Below are 20480 nucleotides of genomic sequence, written 5' to 3' on the forward strand. Positions count from 1 at the left end.
GGTAATAATGGTTACGGACAAGAGAAGCAATGTTTTTATTAAACATAAGTGGTTGATTTTTTCCGATGACTAGAATCTCATTTCTTATGTTTCCTCTTAAAATATATAGTAGATTAATATTTTATAATGTGGTCGGTCGGAATTCTAATTATTTTTATTCTATGGAAATGCTGTTGGCTAATTGCAGTTCCAATCGTGCAATAGAAGCAGCCCCCTCTAACCATTGATGTGATCTCATAACCTTTCCTTTGAACAAGTTAATTCGTACAATGAGGATCTTCTCCTGCAATAAGCTAAATTATGGTCTAATTCATAGCCAAAAAGGAGTTGATGCTCTTAAAGAGGACTTGTTCAAATAATACCTGGATGTGATTACTGGCCTATTCATACAAAATACTACTCTTAAAAATAGCATAAGGGCAAGTCACCTTCATTCTGTCTTTCTGACACGATGATGCTTTTGCTTATTGATAGCTCAATGACTTCAGAAATGTGCCTTGTCTAGATGTGTTCAGAGGTTGGTTTTGGGAGGAATGCGGGCAGAGCTGTATTTTAAAGTGTACTTTCCATGTGAACATTGACACTTACTCCTGAGCAGTTGTAGATATCCACAGTTTCAAGTAGCCATGATTTCTATTGCTTCGCCCCTTGTGTTTTATACAGACACCCAAGCGCCTATAGAGGTGCCTATATATAGGTGCTTGGTTTCTGGCGCTAAGCGCTATTCTATAAACCACACCTAACTGTTAGCATGGTTTATAGAATAGCACTAAGCACTATTTTTCTTGATTTTTTAGGTGCCATTTATAGAAAATAGTACTGTAGGAGTATTTACCTGCAATCTTGCCTACTAGGAGTAGCCTGGTGGTTAGTGCAGTGGACTTTGATCCTGGGGAACTGAGTTTGATTCCCATTGCAGCTCCTTGTGACTCTGGGCAAGTCACTTAACCCTCCATTGCTCCTGGTACAAAATAAGTACCTGAATATGTGTAAACCACTTTGAACGTAGTTGCAAAAACCTCAGAAAGGCAGTATATCAAGTCCCATTTCCCTTTGCAGATCTGGGGCCTACACACGCCTGATGGATACTTCTGCCTATGGCCTAAATACACCTCTAACCATCAGAAACCAGCTTTTCTACAAAAGGAAAATTACTGCTGGGTATACTAAGATGTCTTCATCCAAAGACATATTATTTGTTGCAAACAAGCCCAGATCTCCTGGGAAGAATGGAGGAGAGAGACACAGATGGCTTCAGGAGTATGGGATTGACAGGGAGGTTTGAATGCCATCGATAACAGTTTCATTCCTATAACAAAGGCCTTTCTTCATGACCGTGAATTTGGCTGGACATTATTACACTGTCTGTGATTGGTCCACAGGTATCATCTGACCCTTGGATGCCAATGTTGGACTAAAGGAGAACAGAAGACCTGTGGGAGGATAGAAGGCTCTGAGAGAGAGAGAGTAAAAGACTGATTTCCTAAAACACCAGTGAACTGCAGACCTTGTAATAAACTAACAAGGTTAGCTCAGCTACAATATACGGCCTTACCTAAAGACTGTGCCATCTGTATCCAGAATACTGACCTTGGACTTTATTCCTGGACTGAGAGACTCACTGAGGCTTCAGCTTGAGTCTCAGAGGAAGAATCTGCTTCTTTACCATTGGAAGTCTGCCACGGACTGAAGGGTGAGATAACAGGGTTTACTACCTATTAGTTAGGAGATAGTTAGTTCTTGGCTTTTTACCTGTGACAGATTAGGTGTCAGGACTGGTGGTCTGTGAATTTAGCTGTTGTGTATTTTGTATAAGACATGTGGTGTAAGTTCTCATAATAATCATTAGGATATCAGTATTGTGATTGGTTGTGTAATCACTCATATAGATAGTCTGTTTGGATAATCCTATCTTTATAATTTCTTTTGGTAACTAGTCTAGTTTTGTAATCTGCTTTGCAATTTGCTATTTATATATAACTATTATTTTTTCTATTCCTAATAAATCATAATATTTCCATCTGTGGCATTGTTCCTTTTTCCAGCACAGCTAGCTAGCCATAGGGCCAAAGAGGTACGCTTCCCCTAGACACAAGTCCTGAATAATTGCTATTGAGTAATGCTCTGCCAGCTAGGTACCTCTGGATATATATTAGGAGTTGTCCTTCTGAATATACTCTTACAGCACATATGCATATATATATATCATTATTCTAATGATTTGCATACACAATCCATGTATAAATGTTGCTGCACACTCTATAGAATTAGCTTCTATGTGGCTTATAAAATAGGCACCTATTTTATGCATAACAACCATTTATAAATTACCCTTCACAAAACTAAAAATGTAAAATAAAAAGCAGAAAGAAAAAAAGAAGCAGACTATATGAAGAAATACAGTTCTTTTTATTGATTATTCACAGCTCCCAAGACATCAAAACCAATGCCTGACATGGCCATGCTTCGCCAGAAGTACAGATGTGTCAGGGGCAATAAAAAACAGTTGATGTAAAACAACAAACTCCACCAGAGATGATTACAAATGTGTCTCTTCCTGGGTATGTTTGTAATCAGCATTGGTGAAGTTTGTCAGAAGACGGCCTGGAAGATGGCCGCTGACTAGAACTTTGCATCATGATGTGCTCCAGAGTCCATTGCACATTTAGTCCCAATTCCACGACAGCCAATGACCTGACCAGCGAACGTTCACTCCAAAAAATAAGGCCCCCGAACAAGTGGAGGACCTGGATTGGACGGTGACCTAGGGATTTTGGAGTTTCCCCATTTGGTCTCCACGGACCGCCATGCATAACCTCATCTCATTCGGCACTTACATCCATGTGCAGTACTCACAAATGAGCCCCAGCCCGGCCAAGCCTACTTGTGTGTCTGCCAATGAGACAGTATTAGAAGGTCCTGAACAGGACAGAGCACCTGAATCCTAATAAAGTGATCAACTGACTGGCCGAAGCACCAAGTTGCTGTGGCTCTCCCCGCCAGATCACACCATGCTGCCTGGAACATCCGTGCCACATCCCGGCTCAGGGCCACGGAGAGACTCGGGTTAGTGGCTCCTTGTGCTACCAAAGAATGGAGGACTCCACAGTGTCCTATATGAGACCCTCATGCTCCCCCCACCGGTGAGATCCACAAGACAATTACTACCACCCAGTGACCGAGAACCAATGGCACTAACGCACCTGACAACTACTGAGTCCCAATTTTGGGCTCCCCAGAATAAACTCCCTTAGCTGTTTCCCTGTGGTCCAGAACAACACTAGGGAGCACAGTCAGAGAAAAAAACAGAACTTATGAAAAGAAAAAAATGATCACTGCTTGACCCAAACCAGCACATCCTGCTCACACCAGCGACAAAGACTGAACACAGTGACACGTAAATGACTGGTGGCCCATGCCAAATGAAGCAGAGGAGCAAAGAAAGCCAATTTGATAACAAGGCAGGATGCTTGGACTGTGCCCGACTCAACATAGAAATTGTCCCTTATAGCTCCCACAGTTGGGAGAACTATCTGCCCATGTGCAGGCCTGAGACGATCACAAGGACACTGATTTGTGACCCTAACCAGCAAGCAGCACTGAACAAAGGCCAGATCCTCCCCAAAACAAGAACACAAGTCCCCCAACCTCTCCACCCACATCACAGGATTGCAAGTACTACTACTACTATTTAGCATTTCTATAGCGCTACAAGGCGTACGCAGCGCTGCACAAACATAGAAGAAAGACAGTCCCTGCTCAAAGAGCTTACAATCTAATAGACAAAAAAATAAATAAAGTAAGCAAATCAAATCAATTAATATGAACGGGAAAGAAGAGAGGAGGGTAAGTGGAGGCGAGTGGTTACAAGTGGTTACGAGTCCCCCCTAAACTCTCCACCTGACAGCCCAACCACTCCTACTAGTCACCTTCACCTGCATCTAACACTAGAGCACTATCCTCACTTCACAGCAAAATAGGCAAATGGCCGATGTTACCGATGGAACCATAGGGTGGAGAAAGCATACAGTGCAAGAAACTCCATGAGCACCACTAGCTGAAAGATGGCATCAGTGGAATGGTGAAGTCACACAACGCAGACAATTCCATGAGTACTACACATTGTGAGATGCGAACAAATCAAAACCATTGGAATCAGGGTTGAGATGACACAGCCCTGCAAAATCTGTGATCTGAAAGAGGAAGAAAAAAGAAAACCAACTCCCTTACACCAACACTGAGGGGAAAACTAATAGAACTCGGAACACCAACATGCTTCCCCTACTAAAGTATCTGATATACCTACTACTGATCTCTTGGTCAGCTAAAGCCCTAACCTGGTCTCACAGCCTACTACCCTAAATCCCTATCTTTCCTTCCTCAAGCTATCATCCATATGACCTCAGACCGATATATGGACGTACTAAGCCAGAGGTAAGAGTCCATCTGTACACCCACCACACCTACCCTCTCAACCATTCAACCATGGGGAGACCCCTAAACAGGACCAAGGAACCCCATATACCACCAAATGCCAGCTGATAACTGTCAACTTCACGGGTTACAGACCACACTCCTACTTGCCTATCCCAATTGCCTATATAAACACACACTCAGTAGTAAACAAATTGGAACTCATAAAGTCATGGGTGGAAGAAACAAAAGTAGGGGCAGCCCTAATTACGGAGACCTAGATTCATAATAACGAGGACCTGGCAATAGCTGACCTATGCCTCCCGGGTTACAAAGTCAGCCATCTCAAATGGCAGATAAAAAAAAAAGATTGGGGTTTAGCTGTCTTATACAAATCTTTCCTCAACATAATCATGTTTTCAAATCTCGTAACACAGTAACTAGAAATACTCACATTTACCATTAGTGATTCTGCCCTGGTGAGTACTCTATGCTATACACTGTTCTACAGACCACAAAGAAGTTTGGCCAAAACTAGAGACGACTTCACAGACTTTATCGAAACACATGCACATCCTACTAGATCGTTCTGAAACTAGGTGATATCAACAATTCAATTTCATGACGGTTTACACTGCATTAAGTTAATGGATTACTGTTCTGAGAGTGGATTGACCACCCTCTGATTATTTTTAGTTGTGCTGTCCTGTTGAACCAACCCCTGAGGCAGGCATAGTTTTATGCCAAAACACGGCTCGTGTCAGGTCATTAATAAAGCACACTTGTACCTTTTCTTAAGAGCTCACTGTGCTTTTTCCCTGGATTGTCATGATCTGTATACCCTTCCCAGGAGGCCTAACAGACACCTCTAATATGATTCAGAATAGCCTAAACATCATGGAGACATGGGCTGCTACATTCAAACTAAAACTGAACACAGAAAAGACCAAATTCTTAGTTATGACAAGTTCCCTCCGCCCAATACCCTACAATCATCTAATAATCAATCAAATCAGGTTCCCCTTAGAACAAAACCTCAAAGTACTAGGCGTGACACTTGACCAATACCTAACATTTGACAACCGAATAGCTACAGTCACCGAAAAAGCCTTTAGAATGCTATGGAAACTACAAAGAATCAAGAACTTCTTCCCAATACCAACTTGCCATCTTCTGGTCCAATCTCTAATATTATCGCTAGATTACTGCAATGAGATAAACATAAGCTGCAAGGACCTGAGTCTAAAAAAAACTACAAAATATTCAGAATACAGTGGAATATCTGATTTCCAGGTCTCTACGATACCAGAGGGCCTCTTCACTGCTACAAACACTCCACTGGCTCCCCATAAAAGCCAGAATTAAATTCAGGATTGCAACTCTTGTCTTCACAATTCTTCAAGGCCTATCTCCAGAATATCTTACAACACTAATTGAACTCCCCTTGAGGAATGCCGCAGTGATTACTCACCATTTTCTTACTCTCTATCACCGCCACTACAAGGGCATACACTATAAATCTATATAAGCTACCTGCGTCTCTTATCTCTCAACCTTGAACTGGAATACCCTACCATCCACCATCAGAAGCATCACTGACTACCTAATCTTTCAAAAAATGCTAAAAACATATTTGGTTAAAACTCTTTCATGGACACAGAATAGTTACACCGATGTACTGTACATATTTATACCTACATAACCCACATCAATACTTTCAATGATTTGATACCCATTAACAAAATCCAAGGAGTCCACCACCCTCAACACTCACCAAGGCTCCTGATTACCCTCAACAATGTTAAGTAATTGATATCCACACCTTATTGTTATGTCTAGTTCTCCTTGCACTGATCTACACCACTAGGAGCACACATACCTAGACTAAGCACATCACTCATCACTCTCAACTGCCTCCTAATGTATTTACTCCTTAACATCCATCAGCCTTATTATGACCCCTGACATACATACCAAGTTGTTGTTGCTATCTTTCCCCATTATTCAGTTTCACACATTATGGTTACCATTCACCTGCTAGTGGTTTATCACAATATAAATTATGTTCAATAGTACGTTATATATAACCCACAATGTTACTATTTAACACATTGTATGTAAGCCACATTGAACCGAACATGCTTTGGATAATGTGAGATATAAATGAAAATAAACTGAAATGTTCTGGGAGCTGTGAACAATTAATAAAAAGGACTGACCTTCTTCATAAGGTCTGCTTCTTTCTTCTTTTCTGCGTTGAATCTAGTGGCTCAATTGTATTCTTGTTTTCTTACAAATGCAAAGCAGAGCCTGTAGAACAATGTATATTCATATATGTGACCTGCTGAGTGAAAAGGTACCAAAAGTGGGGTATATGACTTATTTATACCACAAGATAGAGGTACATCAATTGCATGATCCTGCAAAATTTCAGCCTCAGGTATGGACTAATTACTTCTTTTAAAATGTGAAACCTTTATCAATAAAAAAGTAAGTTTTTCAGAAAAACACATTTGAAAAAACATCTGTATCTCTTTAATCCACAGGAAGTTACAGATAAAATCTTAAACCTACGGTATAGTATACAAAACTTTCAAAAATGAAAGTTGCCCACAATGTAACCCTCCAAACCTTTATAACCTTTATCTCTATTTGTAACCGTACTTGTTGTACCTTTTTGTTCAGTGACTCACATATACAGATACAGGGTCAGATATGCTTATGTCAGGCTATACCTGTTGAACACCACCTTGGTGAGTAGTTACTTTTATTATGCTTTTATGGATTTGCTGTTCAATGTATTTATTGTCTTCTTGGACTTTTATCTACTAAATTTTCCTCTTTAGTGGAATTGCTTGCTTTTTTAATTAATGCTTATAATTACAGCTGTATTAGGTGATTAAATTTGCATTTAGATCAGACCTCTTTACTTCTTGGCAGAATTTTTTTGTACTCAATAGAGGCATAGGCCTACTGCAGACTCAACTAATAATGCCAGCCATATGCTATATTTAATCTTCTTAGGCATCTTTAATTAAGACAGTTGATCTATTTATTCACCCATACCCAGGACCACTAGAAGCTGGAGTTTGAATTGCATATTTATTTTAGAATGTCTTCTACTTGTAACCCTGATACAAGGCAAGCAATAGGTTGGAAAAAAATATGGATACCTAAATTGCAGATTAAAGTTTCTTCCAGTCTTCTCTTATGCATACATTGTTGGACCAATCTGTTGCAAAGCTCGTTAGATGATATAGCTCCCTTGAGAACTGTCATGTCATGAAATACTAAACCAGTTCGTAGTTTAATGAGTCCTTCCTTAAATGTAAACAAGCACTCTGCAGGGCTAATAAATGTTGGAATAAATCTCCATTCACATATAATTTGGACCTCTGCGAGGGACAATTAAACGATTACAAATATGCAGTTGATGCAACTAGGTCAGATTGTTATAGACTGAAGATTCAAAATGGCGTTGACTTTTCTCAAGAACTTTATACTACAGTGTGATATTTGACCATTAAAGGGCCCATGATCCCCATCATTTTGGTACAGAAAAGTAATGGCTATGCTGACTTTTTAAAATAAAGAAGCTTAGTGATAGTTGTAAATGTTTTCAGCTGCAGCCATCTTCAGATTCTTCTCCATATGTCCAGATTGTAGCTAGGATGACTTTAATTTAGTTTATGACCCTGAACATTTAGCAACATTATTCTCATTAAAAATAACAATCTGCTCATTGGACTCTTGGTCTCCAACTTTGTAATGTAATGCTTTGAAACATGAAATTTGCCCCAATATTGTACTACTAGTGTGTGGTGTCTTCTCCTTTATAAATGGCCATATCTGTCTGCTTGCAAAAACATACTTTAAACATTCATGGTCCAGTGTCAGCTAAGACCTTTAAGAAATTTGTGCTGACCCAGCTAGTAGAATAAATTAATGTCTATGGTCTGCTTTATCTTTTACAATAAACTTTACTCTTTAGTTCATAGTTTATTGAACATTCAACTAATAACAAATTCAATCAATCCCACACCTACTTCCAATCAAATTGGCTACTTATTTTGAACAGAAAATAGCTAAAATCAAACTAGAACTTAACAATACCCCTTCATCACCTGGTTAATTACTACATATGTTGCTTCTTGAAGTTATTGTAATTTGTGTTATATTCTGTACATTGTTATGTTTTATTCACTTTATGTTTGTTTTTAAGCCACATTGAACTTGAGTCTATTTTGGGCTAATGTGGAGTATAAATGTGATACATAATAGTAATAATAGGGAAGGGAAGGGAAATGGGACTTGATATACCGCCTTTCTGAGTTTTTGTTACAACTACATTCAAAGCGGTTTACATATATATTCAGGTACTTATTTCGTACCAGGGGCAATGGAGGGTTAAGTGACTTGCCCAGAGTCACAAGGAGCTGCAGTGGGAATCGAACTTAGATCCCCAGGATCAAATAATAATAATAATGTGGGTTTTGGTGTACACATAACACTGAGGGGCCCTTTTACAAAGCATACTGCATGCTAATCTGGAGCTTCCGCTAGCCCAATGAGGGTGCAGGAGGTAGTTCCAACCCCAGCATACACCATTTCTCGCATTAGGGAAAATCGGCCTATATTTTTTAGTGCGGCTCTAACCCAGCAGTAATTGGCAGTTCCGCATGCTACCTAGTTACTGCTGGGTTAGCCCGGGAGTCTTACCACCACTTCAATAGGTTGCGGTAAGAGCTCCTCCCCACATGGTCACAAAGTAAGACCAATCTTAGCACATGGCCATGGCTATTTTCAGCCTTTTTTATCCACTGCTGTAAAAAGGGCCACAGCGCAAAAATGCCCCCCACCCCCGCTAGCGCAGGGCCCTTTTTACTGCAGCTTGGTAAAAGGACCCCTGAGATATTAAGGTTGTCTTTTATGGACAAGATTATCAAGGACTGGATACCAGTATATGTTGGTTGGACATAATTGATGCTTTTGATACTTTAAATATGATATTCTCCTTGTTAAGACTACACAGATGGTATCAGCTGGGAAGATTTTTAAATGGTTTAGTTCTTTCATTACTGATTGATCACTTAGATATTTATCAACATTATTTTTCTAATAGTTTACCTCTTCTACCTGGTATTCCTCAAGGTTCAACTGCACAAAAGACTGTCCTAATGTTGGTTGCTTAGCTATGCAGGTGCCAGTACTGAATATCGGCTGAAACCCGTATAACTTCTTGGTCACCAATCAGATGACAACCCCCTTTTCTGGATCCCTCAATCCATTCTGGTCCCCCTCCTTCTTGACCCCCAGAACAGCTGGAAAACCCCTTCCTCCTGACTCTCCTGAACAGCAGGGAAATCCCAACCAAGTGCTTCAGCATAATTCCTCATTGTGGGAACCAGCCAGAAGAATGCTTGTGTAGTTTTTCTTAGGAGAATTTATAGTAAAAAAAAGATCTTGAGATGATCCATAATGTTCAAGATACCCTAAATTCTGTTAGGACCTCAGACAATTACATAAGTCTCTGACATTGTAAAACATTAAGTGAGCAACTTAAACTGATGCCGTACATTTTTCAACCCTGGTTTTATATGGTCTCCGAGTCTACAACCATTTAACACTCTGGCACCTGATTTCTGAATTTAGTTGAAGGGCTCAAATACTACATTGTGGCAGACCATTGTCTACCCCACCATTGTAATCTAGCCTAGAGATAACAAACATCTGAATAATTTTGACAAGATCAACCTTATTTGGAAAATAAGAAAGAATTACAATTGATACTTAAATGATCTAATCACTGCCACAATCTAGAGTTTCATGCCTAAGTCAGGTCAGAGTCCATCAGTCCACTTTTTGAATTAATGGAAATACCACTGCATCCACTATAACTAGCTCAAATAGTGTGTGGGGGGAGGGAGGGGGCATCTGATAATGTTTAAGTCAGTGGTTCCCAAACCTGGTTTTCAGTATATCTACAATGATTTGTATGAACTACCTCCACTACATGCAAATCTATTCACTACATGCAATGAATATTTATTCATGATTGGTCCTGATCGGTCAAGAAATCTGTGATTTTTTTCTTAACGTTTAAAAATCAACTTTATCTACAGATAAGTAATCAGACTTTATTCTCTTCAAAATTGTGGTTTTGAACTTTGGACTATAGCAATATTGACAAGGTTAACATAAGAAGACCAGTTAAGACTCTTAGGATCTTTTGTATGACGTGATTTAGAGAACACTGCAGATGAACAACAATAAGACTTTAAGAATTGCTTGAATACTGAACAGTATGCAAAGCAATAGGTATATTGTTTAAATATATGTTTTATTGGGTAATAAAGAGAAAACATTTTGTATGATGAATATTTGTGATATAATAAAGTTTATAATTGAAGAGGTGGTATCTGTTATAGTTATGTAAGGTGTATGGGATATGAATATTTATTGTGGATATCCTGTACACTTGACTGGCTGGGAAACTAGGATCAAGTTTGGGAACCACTGGTCCAGATATTCCAATCTCTTAAGGCTGATTTTCAAATAATTAATCCTAGTTTATATCACTACTACCATCAAGTAAGCCTTTATATCTTTATTTCCTTAATTGCTCCTGCACCTAGAGGGACAGATAATTTCATGTCATCAGCATAATATAGTAGCCAATATGAAGTTTTTTAATCAACTCCAATAAGCCATAGCAGTCCACAATATACAGTGCATCCAATTTCCTGTACTATACATGCCAAATATGAGGTACAAAGGGGTTTATATTCAGTGTGATTGAAACTATTGACTTCCAAGAACTAACTACTATAATATTATCATTCTATGAGCATGCAGATATGCTGTGAAATTCAAATTATTGGGCTATAAATATATTGGTTCAGGTTTATGGGTCCTGGTATAAAAAATTATATCAAAGTATAGAAATGCAATGCAAATATTTTTCTGTTAAATCACCTGTTCAATTCATTTTTGGATTCTAAATGATTTCATTAAAGTGAATAGGGCAAGAAATGTTGAATTTTAACAGTGGGGGTTTCCATTAATTTGTAATCACACTGGCTTAAAATTGCATCAGTACTCCAAAGCATTGATGAGAGGGGTATGAAGATGCTGCCATACCAAACAAGGGCAAAGGGCATTAACAGTGGCATGAAGATTCCAAGTTGCTATAGGATGAATTTTACAAGACATGGGTAAATAGGCAAAGAGCATAAACGTTGACAAGAAAACCCCCAAGGCACTTGGAGATGGTTAAAGTAGCACAAGCATGTAAGGCAATAGTACTGAACCAAATGAGAAGGCCGGGTAATAGCAGGCAGATAGGCCATGACACAAGCGACAGCAGCAGCAGAATCAGAGGCAAGGGAAATGTGAAAAAAGAAATTGGGAAGTAGTGACTGGGATGATAACTTGCAAGATACTAAAGACAAAGCATTGTGAGCATTAATTTGTTTAGTAGAGCTGTATCCTCAGCCACCAATCCCAGTGAAATGCAGGGAAACCAGGCAAGAGGAGGTTTGCCATTAGAAACACAAGCTATTAATGATGTGACTGAAGATATCAGCTCCCATGAATACTATTAGTACTACTTATTTCTGTAGTGCTACACATATGCAGCCCTGTATGCAAACATTTTAGAGACAGTACCTGCTTGACAGAGCTTACAATCTATTCAAGACAGACAAACAGGACAAATAAAGGATTAGGTGGTTTAATTTATAGGGTAGAAATTGGGGAAATGAGTCTTTGTTAGAGCAAAAAAGGTGCAAATTATAAGAGATATAAAAGTTGCCATTGTAGGCAAGTTTGTTGGAGACAGAGAGGACTTTACACAGGGCACAAGACAGAAGAAGGAGGAAAGAAAGAAAGAAAGGAATAAGAATGTGATTGAATAGGCTGAGAATATCTTTTCACTGGTCACACTGATCTTTGGTTGGGAAAGGAAATGCTGAGTTACTTTGGCAAGATTTGGACTTGTGTGCCCAGTATGCCAACAGGTTTGTGATCATGACCTCTAAGGAGTTTACTAGATACCATTTCACATAAATTTGTGCACAGGTCTCTGTTGCAGTGGACTGATGCTGGTCTTGGCCTCTGCAAAGTAGCTATGGCCTATGTCAACAAAGTATTCTAGTGCCCATGAAGGATGGGTACATAAAGGTGCTGAAACAACTATATGTTGACAGAGCAGTGTTCCTGCTTATAGTGATGCTGGGAAGGCATGCCTACTCTCTCTTCTGCTGCAGCCCCACTGTATACCATTTCTTCCACCTGAATTACCATCAGGCTCATTTTTGAAAGAGAAGGACACCCATCTTTCGACACAAATCGGAAGATGGACATCCTTCTCACAGAAACGTCCAAATCGGTATAATCGAAAGCCGATTTTGGACGTCCCCAACTGCTCTCCATTGCAGGGATGGCCAAAGATCAAGGGGGCATGCCGGAGGCATAGTGAAGGCGGGACTTGGGCATGCCTAACACATGGATGTCCTCGACCCATAATGGAAAAAAAAAGGTGTCCCTGATGAGCACTTGGACGAATTTACCTGGTCGTGTTTTTCTTATGACCAAGGCACAAAATGGTGGCCGAAATGACCAGATAACCACCAGAGAGAATTGGGGATGACCTCCCCTTACTCCCCCAGTAATCACTAACCCCCTCCCACCCTCAATAAATATCTTTCAAAACATTTTTGCCAGCCTCTATGCCAGTCTGAGATGGCGGAACTCAATACCAAAGGTAACAAGAAATATCACAAACTATTTTTAGTTCAGAAAAGAACTGAAGACCTACCTCTTCAATAAATTCTATGGCTAACCATACACGCTACTGAAATCACCCCACCACTTTGTAAATGTATTACATCACGGTAATTTTGCTAACTGTAAAATTGTAAGCCACTTTGAACTGAAACCTATTTTTGGATAACAGTGGGAAACAGGAATGAAAATAAATGCATAAATAAATAAAACAAATAATTTAATGCATATGGAAAAAACAGCATGGAGAAACCCTACTGCACTGCTTTAACAGAGACAATCTCCACCTTATAATCATTCTGCATTCTTCCTGTGCAAGCACGGCTGGCTCAAGGGACTTCGGTACCCTTAGCCAACTTTTTCATTGCCACCCACCCCCCAGGATCTCTCCTTTCACCTCCCCCTTTCATTTGGAATCTAGTATCTCCCCCTCTCTCTCTCGCTTAACTGCACATAACCAGATGCTCAATGCCAGTGCCCAGACTTGGCCTGGGATTGAAAATCCAGCCATAACGTCAGCGGCGGTCAGAAAAACACTGATTTACCCCATAGACTGTAAAGAATGTAAGGATTAAAAAGGTTGATAATACTTCACTTGATCTTTAAGATAACATGGGGTCAAGATCATGCAAGGTAAGGATTTACAAACTAAGCAGATGACCTTTTAACCAGTGGTTTTCAACCTGTTGTTCATGACCCCAAATGGAGACAGAAAATCTCATATGGGGTTCAAGCACATTTCAGAGGCTGAGAGGAAGGAGGATCTGGAATAATCCAAGGGCAAAGAAGTGATAGAGGTGACACAGAAGAACAAGGATTATCAGATAGAAAACAGAGGAAAAGAGAAAGATGAAAAAAGATCTGGAGCCCAGGACAATAGCATAATCAGTAGCAGGGGAAGCCTGAGATAGCTGCGTGATCAGTGTTAGCGGTGACCTGAGAACTCATAGTGCTTAGCGTTAAAGGAGACCCAGAAGAACATCATGTTCAGCAGTAGAGAAGGCCCAGAACAGAGGTATGGTTGGCTGGTTAGCAGCAGACACATTAGAGGTGAAGAGAATAACTGGCTTTACACGTGCTATACATTGGTAGTTAGAAAAACACATGATCTCTGGCCACAAGAGACTAACTATCCCTGGTATGCTATATATTGACCTTAATTTCTGCATAGAAATTGAAGCGCATTCTATAACAATGCGCATACTGTAATTAGTTCACTAGCTATTCAGCACTGCCAATTGGATATTAATAAGTAATTATCAGCACTAATTGGAATTAATTAAGATTTATGCACACAACTCTCTAAGTGTATTCTGTAACGTGGTGCACTTAAACTCTAAATTGCATAGTTGAAAAGGGGGTATGGCCATGGGCATTTCTAAAATCTATGCACATTGTTATAGAATACACCCAATCTGCGCTAATTTAGGCATCTTGATTTGTGCCAAGTAAAGCCTGGCGTAAATGGCCGGGACTAAATTTGGTCGCATGGAGAGACACTCAGCATGTTCTATATGCCGTGCAGAAATTTAAGCCTATTCTAAAAAATACGCCTAGGTGTATTTTTTCCATGCAGAAGTTTCAGGCACCATATATAGAGTCTAGCCCTATATGTATATATTTCCTTCATGTGCTGTCTCTATCATAATTGTCATTAGCAAGGAAGTGTACATTAAGCTGGCTTCTGCATGCTCTGGCAGTTCTTTTTCATGTAGAGTTCATAGAGTTTCCCATACATAGGGCACACTTCCTTCTTCATGTTGTGGCTACTGTTACAGTAGTAGCATATGCCCTTCTGACCAGCTTTTAACCATCTAAAATCCCAATGTGTTTATGGTCACCTGTGCTTTGACTTGTGCTGTTACAGCTGCCGTACTTTTTCCTTGACAATCAAGTCCTTCATGTGCTTAGACGAGAATTCATTCGCACAACATATTATGATGGTGTCATTCAGGGTTAGTCTTTCATCTGGAGAAACTTCTACCATGTAGTGTCATCCCTGATGCTAGTTAAAATTCTATCATGTATGATCACGTCCTCTTAATCTCTGTACTCACATGAGTTTATTAGAAGCGTAACTTCTGCTAGATATGCGTCAAAAGATTCATTGGTTTCCTGCGACCTGTTATTCAGGATGTAACTTTTGTAAGACACATTTGTTTCTTTGATGCAGTAAATTTCACAAGGGCCCAGTTTTTGTTTACATCAGTTTTGTCTGCCTCACTATCAAAGAGCAGGTTCTTATACTGCAAATGTGATGCTGTGCCAATGGCAGAGCATTTTATCTTCAGCTGTTCCTCCAGTTCTGTTGCAATTTCATAATCACCCCACTGAATTTTGAATCACTTAAAATTTGTAATGCAATCTTCTACCAAACTCATTAGTAGCAGAAGCAGAATTAATGTAGAACTTTCCATGGCTAATTCACTTCTGACAAAAACCAACAAGGAGGAGGAAAGGAGCTCACAAAGCCGTGAGAAGCGAAAGAAAAACAGTGCGGTGAATCCAAGGAGGATAACCAAGAAGTCTTTATTGAAAATGCTTAAAAACGACCCGACACGGCTGTGTTTCGGCCCAAAGGCCTGCCTCAGGGGTCTTGATAAATCTACATAGAGAACAGACATAAACATTTATAATGTGTTTTCTAAAATAATTGCATAAATAAATTGATAAAATGTAATAAAACATTTGAATCGTAAACAATATTTAGAAAAAAATGCATGGTGTGACATAAACTTATGAATAAATGTTTTATTTGATGTATTTTTACACACTTACCAATGTCTGTAGTTAAAAATTTAAATGTTACATCATGTGTTCACATATGCTTTTGATCGGAATGTTTAATCATGTATTCAATTTCAGTATTTAATAATCTTTATATATTTTTATACATTCAATCATTTATTCATAATTTTATAGTCACACCATGCATTTTTTCTAAATATTATTTATGATTCAAATGTTTTATTACATTTTATTTTATCAATTTATTTATGCAATTACTTTAGAAAATACATTATATATGTTTATGTCTGTTTCTCTAGGTAGATTTATCAAGACCCTGAGGCAGGCCTTCGGGCTGAAACATGGCCGTGTTGGGTCATTTTTAAGCATTTTCGTAAAAGACTTCTTGGCTATCCTCCTTGAATTCACCTCACTGTTTTTCTTTCACTAATTCACTTCTGACATCATCTATTTTATTCGGACAACTTCAGGCCAGATAAACTGTTTCAACTACTTGCTTTATTGTTATAGCAGCCATTCCTAGAGGGATGATGGAGAGACTTATACAGCAGCTAGCATGGCCCATCACACTGCTAAAGTGAGGTAATGTAGGGAAAAAAGTTTTGGAAGTGCTACTTTAAACTGTAAGCAATAGTTTATTGAAAAGCAATTATCTTCATAATTACCGCCCACTATAATACAAGCAGCCACATTTTGAATAAAATGAAAACATCATAGGACTCTTTCACGAAGACTGATCAAAAGATAATTATGATAACCTAATAAACATGGTAATGCAGGCTGTATTACCATAATAAGGTCTAACTTGTTGACAACTGGGAAAAATTGCCTAAGCAGCCTCAGATAAGCAAATACATTTCATATGAGGGTGCAATGTCAATTTGGCATCCAAACGGTTCTGTGATGACAGGCCATTTTCTGAATGGATATGGAAAGGAATCTAGTCATACCCTTAGTCTGCTAACTTTTATTGTTTCAGTGTTGAAGGGATTAAGCTTCAATAGATTGCTTGCAGACTAAGATTGAATAGATTGGAGACACAGTAATAAATTGTACAATTGATTGTCATGGTTCTTACCCAAAGGGGTATACAATTGAGTCATCCGCATAGGAGTTATATCATATAGTAAATCCTTGAAATATCCTACCTAGCAGACTCACATAGATATTAAAGACAGTGGGTGAAATAATAGAGCCCTAAGGAACATCATAATTAAATGCCTGCGGGCTAAATATCCTTACCACCAAGTCTCCACGAGTCGAAGAAAGAAACAGCATGATTAGGTATCAAGTCATAAATCAGGTGAATCCTACATTTAATAGAGCAGGCAGTAAGTAATAAGAAATCCACAATAAATCCTTTATTCTTATGACAGTCTGCCCAAAAAGGAGAGTAATACAAAATATTCAGAAAAGGTCTACAGTCCTATTATATAAAGGTCTCGCATAGACTATACAAGGTAATAAATACAAGAAAAGAAAACAAAAGAGAGGAAATAAGGTGATACCTTGTTATTGGACTAACAATACATATTTTTACAAGCTTTCAAAAGCAGAGCTGCTTTTTTTCAGGTTGGTTACAAGCAAAAGATGACTCTCTCTCTCTCTCTCTCTCTCTATCTATCTATCTATCTATCTATCTATCTATCTATCTATCTATCTATCTATCTATCTATCTATCTAAATATAGACATATAAATATAGATTATATAGATATACCGTACAACCGTATATACTCGACTATAAACTGAGATTTTCGGGCCCTCAAAAACACCATCAGAAGAAATTTCTGTTCTTCCCCCTCCCCACAGTGATCGGCACCTCTCTCTCTCACTCACTCAATCCACACCCCCACACCCCATGCTGACCAGCATTTCTTGCTGCTTCCTCCTGGCTCCTGCCACCACTGTTGACACAGAAGTGAAAGGAAGCTGGCAACTGTGAGGCTGTGAGCATGTGCCCAGGCTCAAGACTCCCTGGCACAGAGAGGGCAGGAGCTGGGAGGGCTTGTGCATGTTTTTTAAGTCTCACTCCAAGCCATAACAACATACGAATAGCCATACTGGGTCAGAACAATGGTCCATCTAGTGCAGTTTCCTGCTTCCAACAGTGGCTAATCCAGGTCACAAGTACCTGACAGAATCCAAAATAGTAGCAAGATTTATGCTGCTGATCCCATGGACAAGCAGTGGCTTTCCCCATGTCTATCTCAATAGCAGACTGTGAACGTTTCCTCCAGGAACTTATCCAAACATTTTTAACCCCAGATACACTAACCACTGATACAACATCCTCTGGCCAGGGGCGTATCTGCGTGGGGCCACAGGGGCCTGGGCCCCCGCAGATTTCGCCCTGGCCCCCCTCCCCGCCGTCAACCCTCCCCCGCTGCTTACTTTTGCTGGCGCCGAGGTCCGACCCGCAATCTCCGTTTTTCGTCTTCCTCCGTGGCCATGCTTCCAGGAAGTAACGCTGCAGTGCTGATTCGTTGAATCCAGTTCGGCGTCTGACGTCAGACGTCGAACTGGGGTCAACGAATCAGCACTGCAGCGTTACTTCCTGGAAGCATGGCCACGGAGGAAGACGAAAAACGGAGACTGCGGGTCGGGACCTCGGCGCCAGCAAAAGTAAGCAGCGGGGGAGGGTTGACGGCGGGGAGGGGGTGGAGAGAGGCGGCGGGGGGGGGGGGGGGAGGGAGGCAAAAATGTGCCCCCCCTCTCTGGCTCTGGCCCCCCCTACCGCCGGATTCCAGATACGCCCCTGCCTCTGGCAATGAGTTCCAGAGCTTAACTATTTGTTGAGTGAAAAAATATCTCCTCCTGTTTGTTTTAAAAGCAGGGTCCTTGATATGAATATTCTGAATAAACTGGGTTTTGATATTATCTCCCTATTGGTTTGCGCATTTGTCAGCCTCTACTTTTGCTGTTTTGCTTTGACTTTCCGTGGAGGCTCCTCCTGTCTTCTTGGATTTGTTTTTAAAGCAGTACCATGTAACTTTCTTGAGTGTCCCCTAGTCTTTGTACTTTTTGAAAGAGTAAAAATTTGATTTGTGTTTACCCATTCTACACCACTCAGTATTTTGTAGACCTCTATCATATCCTTACTCAGCTATATCTTTTCCAAGCAGGAGAACTAATCTCTTAAACTTTTCATCATATGAGAGGAGTTCCATCCCATTAATCATTTTGGTCACCCTTCTTTGAACCTTTTCTAATTCTGCTATATCTTTTTTAAGATATAGTGACCAGAACTGAACACAGTACTCAAGGTGTAGTTACATCATGAAGCGATACAGAGGCATTATAATATTATTTGTCTTATTTTCTATCCCTTGCCTAATACTTCCTAGCATTCTGTTTGCTTTTTTTGGCTGCTGCCACACACTGGGCAAAAGATTTCAATGTATTGTCCACAATGATACATAGATCTTTTTCTTGGGTGTTGACTCCTAGAGTGGAATCTAGTATTGAATAACTATGATTTGGATTATTCTTCCCAATGTGCCTCACTCTGCATTTGTCTATATTATATTTCATCTGCCATTAGGATGCCCACTCTCCCAACTTCCTAAGATATTCCTGCAATTATTCACAATCCGCTTGCATTTTAACAACTTTGAACCCTCCTTCACTGAGAGAATTAGCCATTTAACCCCACCCTTTCTTTTCTATCCAACAACAAATTCCTATTCCACAACAGAACATTACCTTCAATCCCATGGCTTTTTAATTTTCTCAGCAGTCTCTCATGAGGGACTTTGTCAAACACTTTCTGAAATTCTAGATACATGACATCAACCAGCTCCCCTTTATCCTTATGTTTATTCACACATTCAAATAAATGAAGCAAATTGGTGAGGCAAGACTTGCCTTGGCTGAATCCACATTGACTGTGTCCCATTAAACTATGTTTTTCTATGGGTTCAATGATTTTTTTGTAATAGTTTCCACTATTTGCCCAGCACTGAAGTCAGGCTTATCAGTCTTTAATTTCCCGGATCACCCCTGAATCCCTTTCTAAAAATAGGCATTACATTGGCTACCCTTTAATCTTCAGGTACTGTGGGCAATTTTAATGACAGATTACAGATCAGTAACAGCAGATCTGTAATTTCACATTTGAGTTCTTTAAGTACCCTAGGGTATATAACATCTGGTCCAGGTGATTTACTAATCTTATTAGAAGTTACCTTAGACAATTTCCCTTCAGCTTGGGGCTTAATAACCAATTGAGTAGAAAGTCCTTGTCCACACCTGCCAGCCCCCCCAGCCACACCCATCTCTTGCTCTCTATCTCACCCTTTCACCCAACAAACCCTCACTGTCCCCAAACTCCCATTCAACCACCCCTACCTTCTTATCTTCTGTCTCTCATTGTTCCTCTGTTTGTCATTGTGCTTTGTGTTGCTGCTGTTTGATTGAGGATTGTGTGCTGGGAGAGACTGGGCTGTGTGTTGCCACTATTTATGTGAGGACTCTTTACTGGTGCTAAGAGAGTAAGTGCTGGATGCTGGTGCTGGGTCACACTGGGTGCACCAC

Source organism: Microcaecilia unicolor, chromosome 2 (genome assembly GCF_901765095.1).
Source record: "Microcaecilia unicolor chromosome 2, aMicUni1.1, whole genome shotgun sequence".
Taxonomy (NCBI): domain Eukaryota; kingdom Metazoa; phylum Chordata; class Amphibia; order Gymnophiona; family Siphonopidae; genus Microcaecilia; species Microcaecilia unicolor.